At 44.6% G+C, this 24,653-nt stretch overlaps 1 protein-coding gene across 2 annotated transcripts in view; it reads left to right on the top strand.

Moving 5' to 3' along the window:
- Positions 1-8,475: 8,475 nt before the first annotated feature.
- The window catches only part of robo1 (roundabout, axon guidance receptor, homolog 1 (Drosophila)), a 217,170-nt gene continuing 200,992 nt past the window's right edge, over positions 8,476-24,653 (top strand). For both annotated transcript variants that reach the window (XM_028961527.1, XM_028961526.1), the window contains exon 1: positions 8,476-8,908. The gene's annotated coding sequence lies outside the window, so the exon portion shown is untranslated. The remainder of the gene's footprint in view (positions 8,909-24,653) is intronic.

The raw sequence follows: 24,653 nt of genomic DNA, 5'->3' as shown, positions 1-24,653 counted from the left end.
CAGAAAATGTCTCAAATGGACTCTTCTGTTGTGTGTTTTTATGTCACACATATCTTTTGTGTTATAGTAGAGTAAAAGACCATTTTTTACTGTAGGGTCTGTAGGGTTTTATGGACTGTATGGTTACATAAGATTTATGAACAAAAACTTGGGATGAAAAATGATATGGAAAACACATCATGATGACAGACATGTTCCAATTTTTTATTAATATAAAAAACTAGTCTTGGAAATCAGGCACACTTGAAAAACAACTAGTGAATATCATGTTCACATTTGAAATAATTCTGCAAAGAACATTTACAAAGTTTTTCTTTTCTTTTTATTTTCTAAGTATCAAGAAAACTAATTATTCTTGTGTTGAGCAATGTTCTTATTGAGTTTTGGTTGCTATAGTAACATTGACTGTTTTTGCCACCCTAAGGCTAGCACATTTTTTAAGAAAGGTGATTAAACTTCACTTGACATAGCAGTGAATTAATCCCACTCCAGCCAATCAAAATCGATTAATCAGACAGAAAAAAGCACACATTATGTATTTTACTTGAAATATGAGATTGTGGAAGATTTTGATGTTCATTAAATATTTTAGTTCACACAGATCCTATGATATCCAAATGGCGTGAGCTGCTGCTGCTTCCTATTTCCCAGAGTGACGAAGGAGACGAAACCTAATATTGTCCTTCAGCAAAGGGAAAAGGAGGTTTCAATACACTGATGTTTACCCACTATAGCCACACTGTTGATCAGGAGACAATGGGATGCAGCTCAATTTGCTCCTAATTAGGATTCTAATGTGTGTTATTAAATACATGGCCATGTCCCAATTAGAGGGTGCAGGGCCCATACATCATTTTAATTCATGCTCTTCTTGAGCCACATGGGTTCACTATGTCGTCAGCATTCCCAAAATATCCCTTACTGCAGGAACACTGAAGCAAATTGCAAAATTTCATTTTCAAAATTTCAATCATTTGGACCTACAAATGATGTGCCTGCACAGTTTCCAATGTACGCTTCCTGCAAAACTGCTCTTTTATACATTCATGAGCAGCTAATTAAGCAATGACAGATATTTATGGGTCGTGCGTGGCATGAACATCTCCTCGGTTCCTATGTTGGGAACCTGTCTGCAGCTTTCCATTTACTCATGTTAATGGGCATCTGGTGATGATGCCAGTTGTGCACGAAGCACTTGTGAAACTATATATAAAACAAAATACTGCGTCCTGCATTCCAAACTCCTTCGCTGTCTAGTTCCATCTTTATGCATCTCAAACTTCTTTGTATATGAACTTTACATCTGTGTCACAGGTCAATTGCGTTAATTGAGTTTTTTCATTCAAGTTACATAACTATTAATTAATTCACAACTATTAACATGTTAATTTGGAGAAATCGATAACAATCAACCTAAAGGGTATTGACAGTTACTGAGAAGTGCCAAAAAAGCCCATCTAAATGAAGTGGTGACTTTTTTCAGCTCCAGTTTCGTAGAAGCTGCTTGGATAGTGGGATTTTTTTAAGATCTCAGGGATGATAACAGTCGGCAGGGCTGGGGGGAAAAGAGGAGTGCAGTCTACTCACAGATTGAGCCCATCTAACCATAGATTATAGATGGCCATAAATGAGAGCTCGAAAAGCCTTTTCCGCCAACATACCCCTCTCTGCTGGACTTGATTGTGTTGTTTGGTCATCAGATAGTGGTGAGTGGCGATCAATAGTCATTTCTTATCTTCAACCTTCATCTGCACTTTATCAAAGGCAAAACGCTCCTTTTTAGCTCCGATCACAGTGCAGATAAACACCTTTTCAGATCCCTGCCCCATCCACACCCACTTTCTCTGTCTCTGTGTCTGCCGTTCTTTTCACATCTGTCTAAACAAGAGCCTTCCCGTTTCATGAATACGCTCCCGCTTACATTTCCTGACCTGGTGGACCAGACGGTGCAGTCTGGGCTCAGAATGGAAATGGTGAAGCTGTGACCACGCAAATGGGCTCCGGCTTAGCTTATTCTGATCAGCATGGCACTGAAACAGCCGTCCTGGGGAGACTGGGGTCTGCTGAAGGACACTCGAGGGAGAAGAAGATGCAATGTAGAATTCTCATCCAACAATTTGCTGGTATGTTTGCTTAATGACAAATCACCACGTGTTTATAGAGGAAAAGAAGTGAAACAATCATATTGGAAATGCAAGGTGGTGTGATGGTTAGCATGGGGGCCTTGTGTCCACAAGGTCGTGAGTTCCAATCCCGGCTCTGGCTTTGTGTGTGAGGAAGCATGCAAGGCGAATTGTCTGTAGGTACGGGAGTGTGAGGCAAATGTGTGTGTGAGTGTGTATACAGGAGTCGGCGCCCCACTTAGGAATGAGTGCATATAGAAAGTGCGTGAGAAAAGTGAGAATTTTTCTTAATAGCATTTCACAATTTTGCTGTATTTGTCCGTTTAATTGTTGCAAGGACAAACACATGCGCCACTATAACACCTTGAGCGGCTGATGACAACAGTGTCCTTTTATCTTCTTCATTAGCCCCCATTTACTTAACAAGCGCCGCCATTCCCTGTGCAATAATTAAACATCCTTTCATGACCCATTAGCCCATCCCTCTTCATCACGACCACTTTACAGCCCCTCTTTTTACTATGCAGTTGTGTTATGCATGTACCACTCTCTATTTAAAGTAACGGATATGCTCGAGCTCGAGCGCTGCGTGTGTGAGCTTCACCTTAGGTGACCAGTGGATTTAGGAAGGGCTTCTAGTCATGTGTACATTTACTTTTTCGGCAAGGAATTATTAACAGGTTAATTTAATATAGTAACCTGAAATGGACACTTGTACATTAACTTTTCCCAAAATGACCCTGGCTGGCCTGCCTCTCGTACCTGCTACATCACATTCCCGGAAGATGAGATGTGGTTGGTGAGTGGCAGCGGAGGGGAGGGATAAACAGCGGCCAGCATTACACCCGTGAGCAAGGGCCGAAATGCTAATGGGACCGTGCGCCTCTGCTTGAGATTACCAGTGCCCTCCTCCTGTCAGTGGAGGCACCTACTCGCCGCTTGATGCTAATTTGTTTGGACATGGCTTATAATTTAATTCCACAGAAGAATTAACTCCCCGTACCAGAAGCTATTAGCAGGGGAGAGAGATGAGATGGCCGACCTACCTGTGTGTGCATTGTCTAGGCTGAGTAGAAGTCTTTTAACAGAACTTTTGACACCATCATGCTCTCTTGAAGAGCCTCATCACCTTATGAGTGGTCCTCTCTATAAGCACAATTGACATTATTCTTTTTGAGTACCTTGTGCCATGGTAAATTTAAGGTTGGAGGATTGCTATTGTCTGATTCTTATTTGCTTTAGTTTTTTTAATAAGTCATAAAAAAATCCACTTGCTCCAGTGAAAATGAAACAGCACTGTTTTTAGCTCCATGTTTACATTGAATACTACGAGTACAACTGCATGAAACAGGAATTAAAAATTTACGTTTTACATGTGTGTGCGCTGTAGCAGCAGGGGCAGCAGCCACATTGCAGCCACATTTGGCGGGTGAAACACATGAAGGAATGACACGTCTTGGGCAAATTTGTCGAAATGATTGGACAAAATTGCAAGGTCGTGCAAGGATTCACGGGGATTGGCTGAATTTGCATTAATTACGACAATGCAAGATCCTGGAGGGACTGCTATACTAACAAGTAGCTTATTCATTTATCTACAGAGATGCTCAAAGCAAGGAGGAGAGGGAGGTCTGCCTTGCAGCTGTCAAAAAAGCTGTATCAAAAGCATGAGCATGCAACACAACACAGTCACAATGAGCTGTAATGCATCATGTGGTTGAGGACAATTATTTTTTTTTGTTGAATTTACTTTTGTGTGTCCCTTCTGTTTTTACTTTTTATTTTCATTTTTCCCCTCGCTGAATTAGTGAGGAAGTCAACGAAGAATAGATCGGATGGGAAATCACCAATCACCTTGAATGATGCAATCACAATCACATGCAAGAATATTCCTTTTGGGGGGCAGGGGTTTAGGTGCAAATGCAGCACCAGGCAATTATATCAGTGGGTGAGGAGACAGTCTGAGATGTGGAGGAAGGCTCTGAGGGACCTCACTGCTCCGTATAATCACACAGCCGGTTACATTTCATCCCTGACTGTGCCAGACCAATCTTCAGAATGCACTGCGAGTGTCCCAGCGTCACCAAGGATTACGAACCCCAGCCGCATTTGGTCAAGTCGGCACACGGTGAGATTGGAGGTCAAATGAAAGCAATGAGGGGATCTGCCGGACTTGCTGGCAGATAGACAACACTTCTAACTATTACCAATGTGTGTACATCGTCCCAAGGCTCAAACAGCCTCCAAGTGAACCGAGCCATGTCCTTTTATTTGGCTCTGGTCCTTAGTGAAGGGCATTGTGGGGAAAAAGGGATGTCTGGATGGGTGGGTCGTTGCATGGATATGTTATATAATCCTTGAAAGCCGCTCTGGATCAGTAGCAGAATGAGGTACATTTCCACAGATGGGAAAAATCCTGCATGTTAACAACATGGATCTGTTCTTGTTTCCCATCTGGACCACACCGCTCTCCGCATTCATTCCCAGATCCGTACAAATCTGCATTGATGTTGCAAGGAAAGTTTGTGCACCCGATCGTCAGAGCACTACGTGTCTCTCTGTCTGTGACTGTCTGTCATGTCAAAACTGTTTGACTTCCCTGACACAGGAGGGCACCAGTTTCAAACTTGTGCCACGTCCCTGTCTAGGGGTCAGGAAACATGACAACAAATGAGGGGAATGTGTGCGGTAGGAAGACAGATACCAAACCCTAGTGAAATATTGTGCTTTTATTTACAGTGAGCGGTGAACAACAAACTAAACCAAAAGTGCTATATACAACAACTACACAATTCACAGGAGAACAACACTCCATGAAATTAGAGACAAAAACAACTATACAACAAAGCCACAACTAACCACTAACACACAAAGGCTTATCCAACTAACACAACTCCAACTCCAACTCCAACTCCAACTCCAACTCCAACTCCAACTCCAACTCCAACTCCAACTCCAACTCCAACTCCAACTCCAACTCCAACTCCAACTCCAACTCCAACTCCAACTCCAACTCGCTCCTCTCACTTCCTCCTCCTCCGGCTCCACAACGATGAGCCTTGAATGGTGGCTGGAATGGTCCTTAAGTAATTCTCTGTCCTGTGCGTTGATTGGCTGCCAGTTGACGAGGGAATTGGTGGGTGGAACCGTAATTCAAATCTCCTCCCCCAGCAGACAACCTAAAAGAGAACATGCACAAAACCGAGCACCCCAAGCCATTCTACGGCCTAAAGGATGTAGCACTTGTACTAAGCGCAGGGCAGCACATGCTGCAGTCTGCAGCTTTTTCACTAGTGTCCTAAGGACTTACATAAGGATTTACAAAAAAGGTAGTGACCTATACGTAGCTACCCTTGGTGTTGATGCGTAATTATTTCTGTCACCCAGAACATTGTCTTTAATGAATGTTTTTTTATGAACGGAGGCTAAAATGAATAATTCATTCACCTGACTTTAAGCACTGCGCTTAGCGCCAATTTGAAAATAGTTTCCTGAGACTCAACGACCGATCCGATTTTCTATCGACAATGGCATTCAACTGAAACATGCATGATGCATATTTAGCTGTAGCTTGTCACCGAGATCCGTCTCCTGTCCCAGACACAAAGGTCCACCATGATATTGTACTCTTTCAGAGTTGGGCCTGTTTTCCGACGTCTCTGTACTGCATGCACTGCAATGTCTTATGATGGGCAGGTTAAAAGTTAAAGGCTCTTGCCTGCCCTGCAAATATCCAGCATGGATTCGGCAGCTGACTCTTCATTTTCTTTTATATGCAGGCACGCCACGTGAATCTCAATGAGTTTGACTCGGGAGGAGACTCAGGCATTTCTGAAGGACTGGGAAGCGGGACATACCTGCAAGGCCGTAGCAGAGGAATACGTTCACATCTACAGTCAATACATTTAACAGCTTTACTGCAAACTTGTCCTTTACCGCGAGAGTCCAAGGATGATCCCAATGTTGTTGATCCCAATGTGTGTTGCAAAGGTATTGGGCAGGTATGAAATAATGACTGCTTTCAAGATCCATAAAACTATTGTTTATTTTGTAACAATTTGCGGGTGAGCAAACAGGCAGGGAATTTGTAGAACTATATTCAGGTGTATGATCTAGTTATATCACAGCCAACATACCACCTCCAGCCCACCAGATGGAGCAAGATCCGCCAGGGGGACCGCAACCCGGAAGCAGAAGTGACGGGGGGGTCAGCGTCCACAATAGAAGTCAGGTGGCCAGGTGGGACGCTGCCCACTCTTTTTTATTCTCGGAGACAATAGCCTTCTTCTTAGTAACCTTTGACCTTGCTTTTCTATAACGACCTTTTCCTGCCCTCGACCTCAAGTTTCCCTGCCCCCTTTTGCAACGACGATTTCTGTATGCTGCTCCACCTTCCTGCCACCCAGAGCCAAGCAACAGGATCTGCTTGTGCCACCCTAGATGCCCCCCAGCCAACCCACGCTCCGGGACCGTCCTCAAACAGTCCTCTTCCTGTTCTCCCCCTGCCTCGGTCCACCCCAACCTCCTCTTTTACCGCCGCTCCACACGGAGCCTGAGTTCCCCTCCTCTGTCCTCCCATTCCCACTCATCTTCTGCCTCCCTCCCACAGGCCAAGCGCCTCCGGTCATCCTACCCAGCTCCTCCGGTGCCCGCTCCCCGTGTGACGACTAATTACGTCTGCGAATGCGCCCCCAAACTCGCGCCGTGACAGTCATGTATAAATTGGAAAAGTGGTTATTTTCTGAAACAGAAAAGGAAGCTTAGTACTCAGTGGGGAACAGCCAAACAACCAAGGTGAGGTTGTGGAAGACAGTTTCATGACACAGGTCCTACACCATGGCGAGACTGAACACAGCGACAAGACACAAGGTAGTTACACTGCATCAGGAGGGTCTTTCCCAGACAAAGATTTCAAAGCAGAATGGGGTTTCAAACTCCATTGCTGTTCAGGCTCTATTGAAGATGTATTAAGAAATGTCCAGCGTTACCCCCACACATCACAGGCGCAGTGGTCTGCCAAGTACAGCAGATGAAAAGCTTATTTCCCTTTCATATTGGAAGTCATCCAGCAGTGCCATCAGCTCAGAGCTGGCACCCACAGTTGCAGCCAAAAGCCATACCTCCAACAACAAGGCCAAACGACTCAGCTATCCACGAAAACACAGGAAACAGGGTGCAGCGGAATTGAAATATTTCACTGTTTTTTGCCGATGGCCTGGACGGCAGAAATCAGTAATCAGTTTCTGCAGGCAACAGTGAAGCATGGTGGAGGTTCCTTGCATGTTCGGGACTGCATTTCCCACAAATGGGGTAGTATATTTATGGCGTATATAAGAAGGAAAGATGTGGAAATGGTCTCGTGTCTGACATTGTATTACTTTCTGTCATCTGGCTATATTGATTTTCTCCTAATTTCATAAAGCGCTCTCACTTACAGAGAGAAATAACACCCGATATTGACACTCATCCATCATTCAAGCCTGACAGCGTTTAGACATTAATTCATCGGCAGTTTAAAAAAAAGTGGAACCTAATGAAAATTAAATATTAAGACTACACACCTAAAGGACATGGAAAGTTCATTGTTAGGCTGGAACACACACTGAAACTCGTCTAGACGCTTTGTGCTTTGATGGGGCCGTTGCTCTGCTTGCTGAGGCGCTGAGTGTGTGTGGGCGGGCATTAATGGCTGATTGGCGTCTTTTTTTCTCCCCTTGGACTTGACCCCACTCCCACACTGGTCAAGGGAGGCAGGGTTTCCAGGCCAAGCCTTGTGTCTGCTGAATCCCTTTGAAAAAGCCAGCCGATGCGATGACGGGCAGAATTAAAGCCAGCAGCAGCCACATTAAATGATATATGCGGTATAAATATATATATCGTCATGCAAACAGAACAAAAGCAAAGCCAATCCGAAGCCATCCACTGATGGCTCACATGTATACTACACTGATGGAAGCCATCTGAATTTTTTTAAATCCTATGTGAGATTGGGGGCACCCTTCTCCTCATTTTCAAGCTTCTGAGAGGTTGACACTGACATTCTTCCCCCCAGTAATGGAAATATTGGACATGTTACTGTATGTTCTGCTCAGCGGCCTTTCTAGAACCATTAATCTTTTTTTTTCCCCATTAATTTTAGTGCTAAAACATTTTATGTCCAGTCATTTCTGAAAGTCTTTGTGAATGTGACTTCACTGGGAAACGCTGCGTTGACAGTTCGTGGCTAGTACGGTGGGTGAACCGAGCCCTGGAGGTTAAAGAGGAGACCTGATGCAGGGCTGTGGTCCCCGGCACGGCTTCTCATCCCCCTCCTCTGTTCGGGAGCGCGCACGCAGCCTTCTCCCACTCTCACCCCCCAGATCACGGCGATCCGCTTCCGCGCCACCGGGACCTAAACATCAAACGTTTCGGCGTGGGTTCCGCGCTCGGAGACCGACCCACGCCGCGCGGGGGAGCGGAATGACTTTCGGAGTCGCCGCACGTCACCGCGGCGCGCACCGCCGCTGCGTTCGGACCCCGGGAGCAGGAGAGCCACCCCAGCCTCGCCAGGTAACGGGCCACGGCGTCCCGCCGTACTACCGGGACCGGGCTGCATAGGAGAGCGAGATCGAGAGACAGAGAGAGAGAGAGAGAGAGAGAGAGAGAGAGACCACGCGTACCGGGCGCCCGGGCAGCCGCAGCCGCTCCGGTTGGAAAAGTTTCACCGGGGCCCCCGACTAAAAGTACGGAGCGGCTCCGCATCCGATCTGGCGGATCGACCCGCGAACTCGGCGTCGTTCCGGGAGGTGAGTAGCGTTGGCGTTTTTTACTCTTTACTGCTTGTTCTGCGCGTCGCGGAACGCTGCGCTGTGTATTTTTTGCTGAAGATCGCGTACAGGGGAATAAGAGCTGCACTTTGTCGCTATATTTAAAAAATATATATCTTTTTTTATGCCATATTTCAACGTGCCGTATTTTTTGCGCTCGGTGACTTTCTGCTTTTTACACGGAGCCGCATCGTCGGGATGCAGCTTCGTCCGGCCCGTTAATTCCACGAAATTAATAATGATAATAATAAAAAAAAAAGAAGAACGAGAGATACAGTTAGACATCTTACTTCTCGTCGTTTGATATGGCCTGTATCTGCCGATAAGTATTTTTTTATTTATTTACGGTGTATCGCATCCATGGGTAAAAAAAGAGAAAGAAAAATGTCCAGGGAGGACAGGATGCATCAGCATGCTGAGTTCAGAGTTACTAGCTCGACTCGTCGTTTCTCCTTCTCTTTTAATAATGTCGGGATTAGGGTTACTGCAGTGTTATTTCAACAGGTCTGGAGTATCATCTGTTCCGGAGCAGTTTTAATACAGGGGGGGATTCTAGAGACGTTCAAGTCTCCCTTCTCCTAGCGTGGCGTCCGTGGAGCGGGAGCTGTTCGCGGTGTGTGGTGCTGAAACTTCAAGAAACTCGAAAACACGACTTTCCTGTGAAAAGTGACAGCACACGGTGGCACAGCACACGGTGGCACAACGAAACGTGTCCTCTGCTTTTAACCATCACCCTTGGTGAGCAGTGGGGAGCCATGACAGGCGCCCGGGGAGCAGTGTGTGCTTTGCTCAGTGGCACGACTGCCCCAGAAAGCATACCATATTCAGCACACCATATTCTTAATATTGTAATTAACATCTTTAATATGTGTACTTTGCATCTTATTAAGCCCAGCCCATTTGTATAGTACCACAGATATGTTGACTACGAAACAAAACTTCAAGTTAATGTTATTTTACAAAACAACATTTTACAAAATCTCAAGTTAATGTTATTTTAATATTCATAAAATCCCCAACACTACATACAATGACTTTGGCTTGCTTTGGTTAGTCACAGACCAGGGTCTAAACTTCACTTTTAAAACTTTTCTCAGACACCAGGAGCCCAGCTGGGTGTGACAGATGCCAATGCAACAGCTTGTATTTCTTATAAAAACCACACACATGGCAACACAATATTTCTTCTGTTGAACAGGACTGTTCATCTGTAAAATCCTTTATTTAAAAAAAAAAAAACAACCTGCATATCCTCATATAATCATTTCCACGTGTGAATGTGGACGGGCTGGTCTCCCACCTCACCGTACTGGCTGGCTGCTATGACAATTTGTGCAGGAAGTGCCCCAGTGAATGTCTACAGACCATAACCAACTTATCCCCTGTTTTCCCATCATCTTTCTGCAGATGTTTTTTTTTTTTTCATACATCGCCTCCCCATTACGCCCTTCCCCTTCACGCTTGTATTATATTGTGCCCATTCTCTGTCTTTGCACAGCCTCCCTTTCAATGCCATAGATCTAGCGTCTTATTTTACAGCTGATATTACATCCAGTATTCTGGAAGCTGCTGCCCCCCTGCCGTCTCTAATCCTACGGAAAGTGCCTGTGAATGTGTCAACCGAATTGTCAAAACTGGGAATAAGTTGGCATGAAAACTTGAAAATTAATGAAGAGTGAAGTCCGAGGGCTGACTCAACTTGCTACACTCCCGTCTGCGCTCCGCTCCATCTTCCTGTCACTCACACCCTGGAATTAGATTTGGAGTAACACTGTGGATCTCATGGAGTTTGGGATTTTTCGAGTATTAGCAATGTTCCTCTGCGTGTAGGCTCAGTGTAAGCCTAAAAAGTGATTATAGTTGCCATGATACATAAAACCCAGAGGAAAACCACACTAACATGGGGAGAACATGTTGATTCATGCCGCGATTTCTCCATTCCTGAACCAGAATCAGGGCAAATGAGTAGTGTGGAGTAGTGATTACCTGTTCTACTTCTTGAGGACGACAGTAATCTTGCCCGCCAGTGACTGTCAGTACGGAAAAAATGGGACGTGTCCGCCGTAAAAAGCCAGGGGAAGCAAACCAGCTGTGAATTCAATTGAAACATTTATTTCGTCTTTCTATTCCGTTCTTCTCGCACCCGGTCACGTATGTCTGGGTGCTGATGTCTGAGCCGCACACCGCGAGACCCTCCGGCACGGTCCACCCCCCACCCCTCCAACCAACCAGGGGAGATCTTGATAATCCCAAGAGGCATAGCGGCTCTGCATTCACCGCAATTTTCTAGGCTTATCAGCCCAAATGGAATTCGCGCGTGCGGGATGACATTAGACGATTTCGCTGGCGTGGATTAGAGATATGTCCCGGTGTACGGTGGAATGAATCACACGTTCAATTTGCGGGGGGGTGGGCGGCGGCACAACAATGTGGCCCTCGCAGGCAGAAGCGCGTGAGAGGCGCCGCTCCGGCACCATCATTAGGCTTGACGGAATATTGCTGTTATTGTTCTGACATTTTTGCGACCCCGGCAATCCATTTGGCACAGTTACAGCAGAGCCTGCTTCCTGGCTCCATAATTCTCTTCAACTTTTGTTGAGATGTCGTTGCCGTCGCCATAAAACGAGCCTCCTCTGTTCCAGTCTCAGGCTTGAAACAATGAGCAGCAGACATCTCCTTATCTCCAAACCTGCAGATGTTGGAATGGCCGAAGGGTGCTTTGGGATTGATTCTTTTTTCTCTTTCTTATTTTGAAAGATAGATAGAGGGGTTTTCTCCTTCATTCAGGACGTTATAGCTTGTCTGATTGAAACATCTCCGGTCTTGCGAGACTTGCCACAGGGAGCCCTTGGGGCATGGGGGTGATATGACTAAGGCTTTGTCGCTTTGGACTCCGGTGGAGTGATTTTAATGGTGACAGGCCAAAAAGGGTCCCATCAGTCCAGTGGACAGAGCCATCACCCTGCCTCCCCTGCCGTAGCCAGAAGGAAGTCTCACCGTCACCTGTTCTGGCAAGTCAATTAGTCACATCCTCCGAGAGGCCACTGGTGTTTTTATAATGTGTGACACGTGGCCTTGCTGTGCTGTGCAGAGCTGGTGTCTTTGTGCTGATAGCGTTCCTTTTAAGGTGAGGGAGGCTTATTCATGTACGGTTGCTAAACTCTTACGCACCTCGGTTGACAAGTCTTGATTCACACCAGAAAAAAAAAAAAAAAAAAAAAGTGTAGTGATTGTCACACAGCAGCACAGCACACGGTGCACACAGTGAAATTTGTCCTCTGCATTTAACCCATGACAGGCGCCAGGGGAGCAGTGTGTGGGGACGGTGCTTTGCTCAATGGCACCTCAGTGGCACCTTGGCAGATCGGGATTTGAACCGGCAACCTTCTGATTACAGGCCGCTTCCTTAACCGCTAGGCCACCACTGCCCCAATACGGCTTTCCTGAATACGGCTTCTCTGAATTCAACCTTTGGCTTTAATGAAAATCTGATTCAAGCTTCATTAGTAAGACATATATTTTACAGATGTAACATATCATAGAACACACCCACGAACAATTCGACGTCACCAATTCACCAAGTGTACATGTTATTTGGCTGCAAAGGGAAACTGGAGAACTCGGAGGGAACCCGCTTCAACACTGGGAGAACATGCAAACTCCCCACACACACGGTCCGAGCTGTGATCCAATCTTGAATCCTTGAAGGTGTGAGGCCGCATCGCAACATTGTGCAGGAGTGTGAAATTGAGAGAATTGCAGACTGTTTGAAGTTAGCAGTAGTGATCTGTCTCGTGTCACAAAGGGAAAACAAGGACAATCTGGCAGCAGCGTACACATCCCTGCCAGAGTAAGTTGAAAAATTGTGCTGCAGGCTGTAACCTTATCAGTGTCATATCTGACTCACGTTGAGACAGCCATCCAACCTCGGTCCTGTGTCAGGCTGGCATGTAAATATATTCATAAATTCATCTCAGACCAAAATTGCACACATACCTCACATTCACATGCAAACAATGGTCTGAGAGCCCAAGTATGGTGTTTTCAGGCATGGAATTTCAGCAAAATTGTCATTCAGTCATTCTTTGAAGGTGATTTGAATGGGATTTTTTTAAATGTGCATTTCAATTGAGCAACTGTAGAGGGAGCCAAGAAGTAAAAAACATTTTTAATCATAATTGTTCTGTTCTGTACTAAATTGCATAATTTCACTGCATTTTCAACGTTGCAATGTATTTTGAAATGTTCCTACTCCTGAGGGCTATGAAAGCACTCCAAGGTGAGGTTTTACAAGTGAGGGCCTCACTTTCACAATACCGACCTAAATTGGAGAGCCTTTAAAATGGAGGAATAAATAGGCCACAGGCAGCAGCAGTGATGGACGAGCGAGGTGTGTGGATTAATGAGATGGGGGAGACGATCAGAAGGACAGATGAAGACAGCATGTCACACTTGTTCTGAGAGAGGTGGTCAGCACTCACTCAGTCGGGCGACAGATTAATGCCACGCGTTTAAGAGCCCTGAAAGAGTCGTCGCTCTGAATAGCAGCGTTCAGTATCCCCCTGAAGCATGTTATCCCGCTGAGACATAACACGTGCAATCAGTGATGGGTTTTTTACCATTGATTGTCCACACCGGGGATGCTGAGCAGACATCATTGTGGACAATCAATGCAACCCTCTTCAACAGAAAAATGTTAATGTATGTTCAAATATAAATGAAAGTGATTGTTATTGTGAAACATTGCAACACTGTGACAGAACAAAATGTGTCCTCTGCTTTTAACCTTCACCTTTAGTGAGCAGTGGGCAGACATGACAGGCGCCCGGGGAGCAGTTTGTGGGGACGTTACTTTGCTCAGTGGCACCTTCAGTGGCACCACTGGGGCAGTGGTGGCCTAGTGGTTAAGGAAGCGGCCCCGTAATCAGAAGGTTTCGAATCTCGATGCGCCAAGGTGCCACTGAGGTGCCACTGAGCAAAGCACCGTCCCCACACACTGCTCCCCGGGCGCCTGTCATGGGTTAAATGCAGAGGACAAATTTCACTTTGTGCACAGTGTGCTGTGCTGCTGTGTATCACATGTGACAATCACTTCACTTCACCTTGGCGGATTTGGATTCGAACCTGATTATGGGGCCGCTTCCTTAACAACCACTGCCTCTGTCATTGCAAGGTGCTCCATGTACAATTTGATAACATCTATTAGTGACAACACAAATAGAGCATCCATAAGATTGTTTTCATTAATGTACACCTGTAACCATGCATCATTATTAATATTGAATGAGCTTATGGAACACGGAAGCGAAAGTGATGCATGTTTTATCCATGCACATAATGTACAAACACTTCCTCTAGAGAGCACATTTCACGTCGAAGCGGCAGCTTTAATCAAACTAAACAAATAGAAATATTACAGTGATACTTGGTGGTTTGGGAATCATTTTGTAAAGAACATTACTGTTTCTGGTGAGGTCAGCTCGCTCATGAATGGTCCTGCAGAGACCAGAAAGCAAAGAGCACTCAGCTGATTCTGGAGCTGGATAACAAGTTTGAGAATTTTACCCTTTACATTTATGGCATTTATCAGATGACCTTATCCAGAGCGTCTTACAATGACAGGACAATACAGTTACAGGGACAGTCCCCCTGCAGCCACTGGGGGTTAAGTGTCTTGCTCAGGGACGCAATGGTAGTAAGCGGTGTTTGAACCTGTGGCTTGGTGGTCTTTTGGTTGATCGAATAAAACCATTTACATTTTCAGCATTTGGCAGATGCTCTTATCCAGAGTTACTGATGACTTACATCAGATTGTAATCATTGTAATCCCTTGTTTGGTCTGATCTGCATATACTTTTAAGTTTAAGTTTATTTCCAATACAAGAAAGAAATGGAACCTGGTGTTTACTGTGTAACACACAGTACATTTTATTGCATATTTATATAGGTGCATTAAATAAATGGCTTCAAAGTCAATTTTGTGTTACAATGTTACAGTAACCTCACTGAGGAAGGCAGCCTCAGTGCTCTGAGATTGTTTTTTTATCCTCCTGTGTGGATGGTTGACATCCCCACCTATCGTCATGCAAATAATGATGCAGAGCACATGTTTCCCAGGATCCTTCTTTATTTCTTCGCCCTCTCTCTGTCATTCCTCATCAACCCTGTACCTACCTCCTTGTACTGAGGCCCTTCACCCTCTTTCAGGCTTGAACTGTGGCTCTGAGTGATGCTGGAAAGTTGAAAGCCATGGGATTTCCAAAGAGTTTTGTTTCATTAAATCAAGCTTAGAGTCTACGGTAACCTTGACAACCATGTATCTCTGACGCTCGCTCACCTTTCACGGCAATCTCGTCGTCACACGTTCATCCTGCACATGTGCTGTATCTGCCTCCGTCTAATATGCCGTCTGGAGATCACTGTAGACTTTTTTTGTTTTCTGCATAAATGCGCAATGTGAGCCTTGGACCCTGAAGGTTTTGTTTAGTAAAAACACTTTTGTGCATCGTCTTGCAGAGTCAAATCACTTTACTTCCTCCCAGCTTCCACTCAGTCATTTTTTATTAAACATTTTAAATAATTTATTCAGGCATGTATCTACATGTCTGAACATCCAGAAAAAGGGGCATCTGTGCACCTTTATTTTGTGTTCCTGCCGCTGCGAGATGATGCATAATTTAGAAGGGTTTAATGTCATAAAACAGCTTGGGGCCCAGTGGGGGTGCGTCTCGGTAATTGGGACGTTTTTCATTTGCGGCCACTTCTTAAATGGCTTTTAAGTTGGGCCCTTTCCTGTGGTTCAATGCTGACGTGAATGCTGTCCCCTGGTTGGGGAAGAGCAGGAAAGTGTTCTCCGCTGATATCATAAAGTTAGAAAGGAGGCTTATGGTTCAAACATGGACAGGGTCTGGGACATCGGTGTCACTTCATTTCCATGACATATTGGCATTTGCCAATATTTGACCATTTGGGCCGGTTTGATGCTGTGCAGCAATGATGTTTGCTGCTGTAGATAACCACTCTATCAAGGCGAGTCAGGTGCAGGGAGGGTTCTGCATATAGCCATGGAGTGCGGAGGCAGGCGTTTCAGTTGTCCAAAATTGTATTTACACATTTCCCGTGTGCGTTTGATTTGCTCGGGGAATGTTTGCTTCGCCCGGCATCGACAAACAGTTGGAATGTGGAGTAGCAGGAGGGTTCGGCAGGGGCCGTCTGCTCGGCGTCTGCATCCAGCATCAAACAGAATTTCAACAGCGCGCCTGCACGGCGTCTGGAGACTGAGGCGGTCTCCTCATTGTCCAACACACCATGGGCGCTGCAGTAATAATGCCCCTTTGAGGCTGTAATGTACATTCTTATCTTTTTTGTGTACCTTTGCACTGCTGTGTAATTGCTCTCATGAACTGTTACATACAGCCATGAAGAGTTGCTTGAGATTGAAAACAGTTGTGAAATGTGCATCAACAGCTCTTTTTTGGTATGAAAAATTATCTAATGATATGGTCCGGTTTGATATTCATCTAAAGACTGAAAAATTTAAGTAATTTGTTTTGTTTTTGGGTCAGTTTCCCATTCATGGGATGGACTGAGAGTGAAGCAACCAACAGGAGGCACACAAGCATCCTATGATGATATCCCTGTTTTACATTGCTTATGAATGAAAACTTACAATCATAATTAAAACTGTATGATTGAACTTATTCATTGAAATATACTGTGAGAGTGTGAACAGCTGAAAGACTCAACAGTTCAGTTGCTTTTTAACATTTCTATGTTACCCTGGGGCAAACCCCACCAACAGAAATCGCTATCGGTATTGGCCACATTATTACTTTAAACATCAATATTGGCTCAGAATTTCTTTAGTTTTAAGACTTAAAGGACAATAGGACTATACTGGAAAGAAGCAGGACATTCACCTTCCCTTGCTTCGGTGGATCAATGATCATTATTTGACCTGTCTCCTGTTAATGTCTGAGCGTGACTGTGCGTTCCCGACAATGATTTGCTTTGCTTGGCGGCCGGCTGGATGTCATTTGTCCCCTTTAATTACAAGGTGAAATGTGCTGTTATTCACGGCGAGGGAACACGGAGGACCCTTGTGTTTGCTCAGGGCTGATTTCAGCAGTGTTTCAACAATGTGATACATTCAAATCTGTTAACTTTTGGTAAATAGGTTTGATATATGATGTACTTTTCACATATTCATTTGTTTTTACAATTAAAGCGTCCTTATGCCAATAAAGGTCTGGAGGCCTTATTAATGGCGTTTTCACACCTACATGTCATAAATTACAAAATAAATGACATTAAGTCTACAGTCTTTCATTGTCAAATACATCTCATGCAATGGTCATTTTTTTCCTTGTTTAAGGTTGGCAAAAAATTACTTTTGCCTGGTTTTCACCCCCTTGACCTAGACGCATGGTGCTAATATATTGTCCAACAGAAGTGTGGAGGGAATTTATCTGGGGTGATCTCCCTCACTCTCTCTTTTCCTTTTACACTGTCCACACTGTGTCTGGGCGTGACAGGACCATCCCGGCGAGGGTCTTTAATTCACAGCAGTGTCCATCCGTCCCGCTGTGTCCCACTGAGCTTTGACAGAAGAGCTATTATTCTCTCACTGCTGCTGTCTCTGGGGACCAGGTGTGTGTGTGTGCTTGGCATTTGAGGGGTACCCATCTAAATAATTTGATGCGGCCATGCCGAGTGAGGGTCCAAGAACCCCGAATGGTGCTACAACCATGCCACTAACTGATGAGCACTGGCAAAGGTCAGACCCCAACAGCTCTACAGTCAGGTCAATTCTAACCCCTGTAAAACATGGTTACCCCCCCCCCCCCCCACACACACACACACACACACACACACCCCACCTCCCTTGTGTGGAATCCATTTCTGTTCCTCCATTTCACTCCTCTACGATATCTTCAATATTTCCTGACACAGTCTATTAGCTCCTTTAATGTAATATCACAACAACAGAGGGGTGATGGTGTGGCCATGGTCATCATCCGTCTCTCTGTCTGTCAGTACGCCAGACTCGGGCATAACTAAGACAAATAACCACCCCCTCCTTCACCTCCTTTCTCTCTTTCACTGCTTCAGCATCTCTCTTTTTGTCTAAGACTCTGACCAGCAGTGGCTCCATCAGTGTCCTAATGACCTGATGTAGACTTGGCATCAGCTGGCAGTGATGTGAGTCGGGGATGGCAGCACCCTGTGTGTCTGTAACCAAAATGCAGAAATTAAAAACATTTTCTTATTAGTATCTAAGCTATGCAAATGAACATGGAAAGGAAAGTCACATTTGAATAATCAGATTCAATTTTTTTTTTTTCCATAAAAATAGTTTAAAATTCCAATAATGTAATAGGTAAATGCAGAGGGCAGTAAATTATGAATAAAAGATTATTGATTTGAGGCTTTTCTTTTAATTTGTGTGCCTGGGTGTGATCAAAAAGATAATTGAATTAAGTGAATTTAAAAATTCATCAGCTTCTGAGGTTTTACTGTAGTTTTACTATTACAAGAAATACAGACATACACACCTGCAATTCAACCAAATCTACCTAAAAGTGCAGGACTTGTGTTTATGGTGCATAGTGAGAAAATATTAACATATTTTCTCACTATGACAAGGTATAAGGTCTGATTACCAAAGATCACTCTATAAGCCCTTTTGAGGACTTAATTTGTTAATTTGTGAGTTTTCACAGAATAATAAGAATACTTGAGCTGTGAGAAATCTCTTCTCTTCAAAATCATGAGATTCAGAATTCGTAAGATTCAGAATTAGCGCAGAAAAACCATAACCTCAATTATAGTTTTTTTCAGTCAATAAAAACTATTTAAGGTCTCAATTCTCAGGAGTCTCCGGTTCCATGGTCATCTGGAGTTTTGTATTCTCACTGTGTTCCTGGTTGCCCTGAATGTGTACAGCTGTAATATTGTACAAATTGTACAATAGTCCTTATCGTGTCATAAAACTGTTGTCCTGTATTGGTGTGTGCTTGTGTCACTTGTAATAAGCCTCCTGTTTATTCCCATTTGTGCAAATGCATCCATTCCTGCAGCCCCAGATTTTCATTTAACAATTGTTTATCCAGAAACCCTTCAGCATGTTCTCATAAGCAGACAATTCTAGGCAAAAAGTTATATTTTCTCCTTTTGTAAAAATAAATAAATAAATAGTATTATTTGACCTTTGACCTCCCCACAACATCAATTTCTATGCCATGCAGCTTGTTTTCTTTCTGGCATATTTCATATGCAGCATGTTTCATATGCAATCGTAATACCCTCGGTGAAAAGAGACAGACGGCTGAGTGCCCTGGGACTGTTCAGTCCCTCATTCTGGCCAGGGCTGCTCCCTATAGATGGGTCGTGGGTTTGGGTCATGACCCCTCATATGTACCAACTCACTTGGGGGGGAAGGTGAACATTCTACCTTACGTTTAATAGCCCAACTGTGTCTTAATAAACATTGTGACAGCATGACTATAACCTAGTGACCTTAAACCAATGACTTTCTCTTCTCTTCAAACCCATGTCTCTGCTTGGACAAAATCTAACAGAAAATGTGCTCGTGTTTGTGTGGGTGTGGGTGTGTGTGTGGGCACGCATGCAGTGTGTTTCATAATTCCTTTTGCACCCTCTCTATAGGGCAGAGAAGACACTTAAAATTTGAAGAGTTCAGCCCCTGTTGGGCCCCGATGGAGCTCTCAGATTTATCTGAAATTCTTGACAAGAAATTACGGGACAAAGCAATTCCTAAAGATACACACAGAATTAATTAGCACCCTGGCAAGGTACGCTGCTACTGTAATAAGCTGCTCTATGCTAATGAGGAGTGCGGGAGAGTGGAAAGTTAATTCTGTCGAGTGAAAGTTCTCCACGGCGCCTCGATGAATATTCAGCCCGACTGTGCGGTTCACGATAAACACAGAGCGGAAAGCCGAGAAAATGCCCTTCCTGTTATATTGAATATATTGGAAACAGTTGCCTGAGAAAACGGATGACAGCTCTGCCAATTAACATCTCTGACTGGACTTTTAGACGTCGTTTTTTTAAAGAAAGTAAAGAACGCACAAGTGCATTTGAAACTTTCACACACTTTTACGTAAAAAAAAAATGTACACAGTATATAAACGTTCTACTGGCTTTCTAATTAGGCAAAACCCATGAGCAATGTAATCTCCAGGATTTGGTTTCATTATAGTGTATTATGTCTCATTAAGCCTGCGTGAGATACCGCCTAATTAGATGAACGCTGCTTATTTGTAATTTCTGAGCGATGAATACGTTTTACACCGGTGTAAATCAGTTCCGTTAATTAAGCTGGCCGTATGATAGCCCTAATTGGCAGCGCTGAGACACTTTCCCAGTGAAGGCGTGCCCTCCCAGGATTAGGCAAATGCCGCAAAGTCCTCGAGGAGAGAGAAGATCTGCGTCGGAACGCCGATCGCGCCTGTCAGCGTGCGGGGAGACTGGAGGAAGTGGCGCAACGCTGCTGATGGTGCATCAGTGCATTATTATGAGTAAACCATGGGCTGTCAGTTTCGGTCGCTGCGAGCTGTCGCCGATGTTACGAAATAATAACCAAGGGTCCGGCTTTCTCTGCCTTGCAACGACAAAAGATGGCAGAAGCGCTTTATTACAGCCGGTACTTACAGTGAATTTCATTTGATTGCACTGAACAAGGAACAGTAGGTTGTTCAGTTTAAAGTGTTATATCTTATTGTCAGGCATGCTCTTTGGTATGAAGAGGTTACAGGTCATCTGAAATGACCTTAATGCATTGAGCTAAGATAAACACTGTTCGGTTTAACATGCTGAAAAGCTACATCATCTGCTGAGCTAATAAACCGTTATGGATAGATTATTGAGGGTAATATGTGGGAATAAGATGCTGGAGGAGTGCGTGCAGAAAATGGGAAAAAGTGAGGGGGGGGGGTAAGTGTCGTAAAAGTGAATTCCATCCAATTTCTCATTGTGATGAGTGTGAGACTCAAGAACCGCTGATCTTTTCAGCTTGAATTGTCCTGACAAGTGTTCTGAAGGAAAAACTGCCAGTGAACTTCCTTTCTCTAAATTCTTCCAGGAGATGCATGTCTAGGAAAGTGGATCAAAATATCCTGCAGGTGGAAGACTTTTTCTTCAGCTGGCTTGAGATCTGTAGACGGAACGATTTGCATGCATTTGAACCATTCAGCGATGCCTGTGAATTTTGGAGCGTCATCGTCTTCTTGGAACACCAGTTGAGTTTAAACATGCTATTAACTTTCAAATGTCTTTACTCTGCCTGCAGGGCTTGACGTCTTTGTCGGGCCGGCTCGCAGATAGATTCTGGTGTCAGACAGGAAATTCTGCGGCGATAAAGTTATTACTCCCATGAAATCACTTGCGAGCGCCTTGATTAATGCCAGCTCACAGTTTTTTTTTTTTTTTGCAGCAATAAATACACATCAGTCAGTTGTCCACTGTGACTAATGAGAACAAACCGCAAAAGCAAACACAGCGGCGCTCATTGTTCAGGAAGGCTTAGAGAGACCTGTGTTGAAAGCGATATCAAGCCAAGATGGAAGATGAATGACTTGAGTGCAAGCTGATGGAGAAGATTTTGTGTTTTTCTGTTCATTCCTCACTCGGAAAATCCAGACCAGATATCCAGATATTATTGAAAGTGTTAAACTTTGCATATCTTGTGGTTTTTTTTGCCTCAGCAGTATAGATTGCCACTGATTTATTTTGGCCGCGCTATTTTTGAGGTGCCAGCGAGCAAAGCACCATCCCCACACACTGTCATGGTGCCCACTGCTCACCAAGGGTGATGGTTAAAGGCAGAGGACACATTTCGTTGTGTCACCGTGTGCTGTGCTGCAGTGTTTCACAATCACTTCACTTTCATACTACATATTGATTGAAAAAATAAAACGCTGTTCCAGTTGTCCACATGTTACATAGATGAATGACCACAGTGTGGTGAACCATATCTTGTCCAGCAGTGTTAACAACATTGTTAACAACATTCCTCTGCATTATCTCCACACATCCGGTCAGAACTGTTCCTATTTAGAAACTTAACATAGATGGACACGGATGCAATGGGTGCTTGTGGGTTAGAAACTCACCTATGAACCAGACAGCGACAAAGTCATAGGTTCAAACACCTAAAGACACTTAACCCTGACTGTCCCTTATCCACAGGGACAGTCCCCCTGGGAGACAAAGTCCATAAATGTAAATTCAAATGAACAGACTGGCACCCGCAGCCGATGACAGCACATGGTAACCGTCGAATCAAATGACAAAGAGGTGTCTGTAGGTGTATCTAATAATGTGGCCACAGTGAAGCTAAGTCTCTTTGGAGCAAAGCCATGACCTTTACATAAAGGACTAACGGCGTATCTAGATGGCGGAGCGCCCATAAAAATTGCTCCTGTGTTCCAGAGCTGTACTGTTCGCAGCTAAAAAATCCCCAATGATTATCAGCACTAACAGCAATTGATGACACCCAGTCAAGGGGTGACTAATGAGAAGGTGCATTTATGGGATGTTAGATCATCAATTTGAACTATGCATATGGACACATTAGTTAACGTCAGATGATGCGCTTAACGATGATACATTTAAAAAGATTAGTGGCACCATTGATGACCGGAGTTCATTTCAAAGATGGCTGCCTGGGAACGTTGCCATTCCCCGTGTGGATGGCGGCCAGCGGGCACAGAGGTGAGCGGTTGCTGCTTTTGTGAGGCATACAATGGCGAGTGGCATTTTGACACGTGCCCTCGGCGCCTGGCTCGACTAATTAACATGGCGCAATCCCCATGCTTACAAAGCAACTTTCATAATTGCAACAGGGGCAGGATAATGACGACAATCACTGCTCTAGATAATCGCATCGATGAACATGCTGCTGAGCTTTATTGTTTGTGTGGTGAACTTTTGACATATGGAGGCACAAAAGGGACACAAAAGGAGAGCCAGAATGCTTTTGTTCCCGACCCAACTGATCCAATCAAAGCAGACAAATTGCACCGTGCCCGTTCCAAATGACGGTGACTCCTGGAGAATGGTCTAGACATTGGAGAATGGAGCTAGTAATGTGAAAATCTCACAGCTTGGCCCGGTACCTGCATCCTTAAAATGGAGCCCGATTGCGGCGTTTTGGATTGGCCCTGGAGAGGAAAGGCAAGCGTGACTGTGTCCGGGGGTATTTCTCCAGGGACAGGTTTCATTCGATTTAGTGCCCACCTCCGTCCTCCATGGCTCAAGCGGAGCTATAGCTGTGGCATTTTTATGTGTGTTTTCTTAAGGAAGTTTTGGCTCCTTGTGTGGATGAATGTTTCTGGGAAAAATGGTTTTAAGAAGATTGTAAATTCTCTGCACAAAAGTAATAATGCCCTTGCCATGGTATGGCAGCCTGTCTATTGGTTGTTCCTGCCTGCGGCTGTGGATACTGCCAACCCCGAACTGGAAAAGACTGCAAATAATTATACATTTAACCAGTTAATTGCACTGTAAAACCTTTGTGTTGTGGAATTGTTGCATTTAATTACATGCAAAACTGTGATGATCAGCTCTTCTCACATGAAGACTCAAGCTACCTGTCGATGTATTAACGATAAAATTATTGTTACCTAACTCACGGAGTGGTTACGTACAGCGATCTGGAACAGGTATGCACTCCATGCACCGCGCCTAATCCGGCACAGGCAGAGGGTGTGGGCAAGCTCTTCACCTCCCTTCTCAGGATATAATCATCTTTTAATTCTGCTCCGATCACGTTAGTAAGATGATAGAGAGTGGAGACAAGAGTTTCCGGCCGACCGTGCCAATCCCCCTTGTCGTTTTTTTTTTTTCATCCCTTCACTTGTAATTAGTTTTCGTTTTGATTCATCCATGAATCAAGCGTTGTTAATAAGGGACCTGGCCTGCGCTGGTTTCACCGGAGACTACCCGTGAGTTAAACACGGCTTCAGCTTCTCACCTCCCGGGGGTATAGTCAATTAGTTTCGGAGCAAAATATGCACTAATTGCCCGTCTTTGGCATTTCATGTGTAGCCAGTCAAGTAGAGGATATTAAAAACCTAGTTTTATGCGGTAACACCGTAACACCTGTAGCCTTCAGGCAAGCAGCCATCGGTATGGTTGATGTTGTACCGGCTCTGTTGAATGCAGTCCCCAAACCAATCAGCCCCTTGCAGTTGCTCCGGATTGAAGTCCCTGCAGGCTTCTTTCAGCACCGCAGGCTTAAGTGATTGGAGCATGATAGGTAGATATGCTCCAGGAGAGCTTTTGATGATAATCTGAGTTAACTGGGAGGGACAGTTTAGCGTCAAAATACACTGACGATGACACAAACTACGCTGCACTTCACAAAACCAGCAAGATTTCTCAACAGATCAGAGAGCAGGGTGCACAAACCCTGGTCCATTCACGGCTGAGATCTTTCCACCAAATCTGATTCAGCTCAAGTGCTTGGTGGTTATGAGTAGAGAGGTTGAAACAGGTAGGCTAAATGGCGAAAAAAATTTGCGCCCCCCTGGACCAGGGTTCGTGACAATCGGGTGACAGCCAAATTTGGACTTCCCTCGAGGGACGGGGCATTTTAGGGGATCATATCCTGTGTACACTCCGTCTTGCTTTGTGTTGCTGGTTCATTCAGACTTGTTTGTTTAACGGTTATGCGGCGCCAGGGGCGAATTTGCCACGC

Source organism: Denticeps clupeoides, chromosome 19, assembly GCF_900700375.1.
Source record: "Denticeps clupeoides chromosome 19, fDenClu1.1, whole genome shotgun sequence".
Lineage (NCBI taxonomy): Eukaryota > Metazoa > Chordata > Actinopteri > Clupeiformes > Denticipitidae > Denticeps > Denticeps clupeoides.
Note: the sequence above shows the minus strand (reverse complement) of the source record. Positions and strands in the feature narration are given on the sequence as shown.